Genomic DNA, 3,824 nt, shown 5'->3' on the forward strand with positions numbered 1-3,824 from the left:
GGACTATAAGCACCTGCCACAACGCCTGGCTGGTTTTTCTATTTTTCAGTAGAGATAGAGTTTCACTCTTGCTCAGGCTGGTCTTGAACTCCTGATCCTCAAGGGACCCACCTGCCTTGGCCTCCCAGAGTGTCACTGTGGTATGAGCCACCGTGGCTGGCCTATGTTCAAAATAATAACCAGTGTGGGTGCAGACTTAGTCCAGGTCTTAGCCCTCACATTTATTTTTCTTTCCTTTTACACTAAAGGCTGCTGCCACAAATGCTTCACCAGATACTTGGTCAGGCCAAGAAGCATCCAAGCTTAATTCCTCTCTTCATATTTATTGGAGTTGGAGGTAGTGGAGCAGCACTGTATGTCTTACATCTGGCATTGTTCAATCCAGATGTTAGTTGGGACAGAAAGAATAACCCAGAACCCTGAAACAAACTGGATCTCACTGATCAATACAAGTTCTACTCAGTGAATGTGGATTACAGCAAACAGAAGAAAGAAGGTCCAGACTTCTAAACCAAATGGTTTACAATAAAGCTGCTTAGAATGAAGGTCTTCCAGAAGCCATCCGCACAATTTTCCACTTATGCAGGAAATACTTTTCCTCTAATTTCATGAAATCATGTTGATCTATTGTGTTGAGGATTACACTGATTAATAAACATCCAAAACTTGGGAAAAAAATAACAAGTATGTATCAACAGAGGTTTCACTACTTCCTGTTGTGGATAGGAAAATACAATTTACCCTCCTCTTTTATCCACTTCCCATCTTTCCAATGGGAAGTATGTGTTAAGTATTAAGAAGATTATATAATGAACTTTTCTTGATCCAAATTGAAATACCCATCATAAACTTTCTTATATACCAATAGGTTCTCTCCATACTTTCATCTCAGTATCAAAATTTAAAAATATTTGTTAAATCCCTAGTTTTCATCAAATCTATAAATAGATTTAGCTTAATGGTCAAAACTCAATAAAAGTAGTAAATATTATATATGCTTTTTGTCAAAAGCAGTATGTAAGGGGTATGTAAGCATATGTAAGTTAGGCTTACAGGAGCATATGAAACAGTATAACCAAGCAATCTGAAATCTACACACACACAAGTAAGAGTTTTTTCACCACTTCAGTGACCAAAAATCTATAGTAATAATCTACTCTTCCCTTACTAAATTCAACTGGAGAGAGATTATACATTTCTACAGAATCATCATTTTCCATATACCTATTTTGGATGATTTTGAATGTTTGCAGTAATAGAAACAATGCTTTTCTATGTGGAGCAAACGACACCTTTCAACCAGCAGAGCACAAACCATGCTGCTTCACTTTCACTTATACGATTTACAGGAATTTATTTGTTTTGCATTAAAAGCAGCAATGCATATCAGGTCAGATTTTTATTTCTATCAATCATAATAACATATGTCACTATTTTGATAAGATCATGTCAAAACTTACCAGGAGAGTGAGACAAGTTGATAAATACTTAAGAAACCACTAATATTTAGAACATCTGCAATGAAACAGTTACTCACTTCAGAGGGTAAAAGGTAGATGACAGGAGGAGGAGAGCCAGCACAAGCAGCACCCTCCTCCAAGGTAATTCTCCATGTGACAGTGACTCCATTTGTTTGACAAGCTTTCCTTCTTTTCACATAACCTTACAAACAGTATCTTATGTGCCAGAAAGTATGTAAAGTCCTTTATATACATTATATCTTATAATCCTGCAGAATAATCCCCATTTTTTAAGTTAGGAACACTAAGGCTCAGAAAGATAAGGAACTTCTCCTAAAAACACGTAGCTAAAAAGGGAGAATGCCAGGAATGAAGCAGGTCTTTCTGGCTTCAGAGTCAGTCTACTGTCCAGTATTGTCAGTTATTCTGGAAAGTCAGACCTGAGAAGTACTTCCGTGATGCATCAACTCTCCCTGAAAGGGAAGTACACTGTACACCTAGTCTTTTGAGAAAAGAATCCATGTAACAGGGGCAGCACCTGTGGCTCAAAAGGGTAGGGCGCCAGCCCCATATGTCGGAGGTGGCAGGTTCAAACCCAGCCCCGGCCAAAAAACTATTTTCATAATTATATAATGAATTTAAGTTCAAAACTAAATAAGTTATAAGACAGAGTTAAGCAGATAACTAATAGTTACATTTTAAAGCTGCATTTAATATAAGGACAATGCAATTATTAGAATACAATGACTGCAGGAGCTGGAAGCTGCTCCTATGAGCCCATTGCTTCAGTGCATGCAGTTTGAACACAAGCTTGAAGTTTCAAAAAAGGGGCATCTATTTACTTATTGATTCATTCACTGATTCCTCCATCCAAGTAACCCTTATTGAGCATCTACTTTAGTGACAGAAAGCAGAGAGCACGGGTGTCTACGATGTACCACAGACACATTCACAAACATTCTCATTGATTTTTCCAGAACTTTGTAGAGAAGTCTTTACCCTCATCTGATACAGAAGAAAATGGATACTTAAAAAAGGTTAAGCAATTTTTTGAAGTTAAGTGGTCAAGCAAGGAATCGCTTCCAAATGGTAGGAGTACAAGTATATGTACATATGTGAGTATCTTTTTAGTCTATGTTCCACAAACCAGTACTCTTCTGTTCCACACTGAGCTTGAACAAGAGCTTAACTTTACATTGTCCAAAATACACACATTACTACCAAAAATCCATTCAAATGTACATAGAAAGAAACAGGAAATATATACACTAAAATATTATCAATGGTTGGCCTATACACTTTCTTCTGCATTATGCTTGTCTCTACCATTCAAGTGTTATCCTTTTGAGGAGTTGGGCCCCCTCCTGTCACACACAGAGAATATTTTTACTTTAACATCCTAGGAGCACTTGCTATAAACAGTCAAGGCTATTCCTGGCAGAAGCAACTGGGCCAAGGCTGAGGAGATCAATATTACCAGAACCCAGTTAGGCAGTTTACCTTATTGAGTCAGAATCCTATGCTAAGATTGCTAAGATGTATGAATATTCTACAAAGCATCTGAAACTGTGAGCAGAATATTGTTTTACTTTATTATCACGTACTGTTATCGATCTCTTGATCAACTAATGTATAAATTAAACTTTTACATAGGTATGTATGTATAGGAAAAAACTGTGGATGCGTAATAAGGTTTGGTAGTATCTGCAGTTTCAGGCACCTACTGGAGGTCTTAGAACTTATCTCCTGTGGAGGCATGGGGGCACTACCATAGTTCTAAAGCAAAATGAGGGTCTCTGAAACCATCCTTTCATTTAAAGATTAAACTAACAAAGAACTTTAGTATTTTGCAACATTGTGGTACTTTTGTTAACTGTGAGCAGATTGTAAGGTTTCCTGTGAGAAACAGTATCCATTCTTATCTTTAAAACTCCTGTTATTTAGAAAGTTGGAGGAATGGGTCAATTTGTGTAGATGTTTTCTAAGCAATCACTTGACGAGCAAAGGAAAAAGAGAAGTAGTTCTTCATTATTCTCAGCTCACCCCAAACATGAAGTTACCACAGAAGTGGGAGTCTGTCACCAGCTAGCTGACATTTTACTGTACTCGGGCCAGAACTCTAGTAATAAAAGTCAAAGAAACTGAAAATGTTCAAATTTCTTCTCTCGGGATAGGATAACTCTAAATCACAATACTTATCTTGCACTTGAAGCTGTTCTCTAAGCAGAGAGACAGACTTCAAGGATATGTTGATAATTTTTAATAGCTGGCGTTTCTCCCTACATTTTCCAAAACTTCAAGTACAACAAAACAGCTAAACAGCAGACATGTAAATATGAGAGTATCTTGTCCAAAGGACCAAAA

At 37.2% G+C, this 3,824-nt stretch overlaps 1 protein-coding gene and 1 pseudogene across 1 annotated transcript in view; one reads left to right on the plus strand and one right to left on the minus strand.

Moving 5' to 3' along the window:
- Nucleotides 1-3,824, minus strand: part of ERP44 (endoplasmic reticulum protein 44) — a 78,212-nt gene that overhangs the window by 63,724 nt on the left and 10,664 nt on the right. The gene's annotated exons all lie outside the window — the stretch shown is intronic.
- Nucleotides 116-926, plus strand: LOC111723666 (annotated as a pseudogene).

The sequence above is a fragment of the Otolemur garnettii genome, unplaced genomic scaffold (genome assembly GCF_000181295.1).
Source record: "Otolemur garnettii isolate 467f Iridium unplaced genomic scaffold, OtoGar3 scaffold00014, whole genome shotgun sequence".
NCBI lineage: Eukaryota > Metazoa > Chordata > Mammalia > Primates > Galagidae > Otolemur > Otolemur garnettii.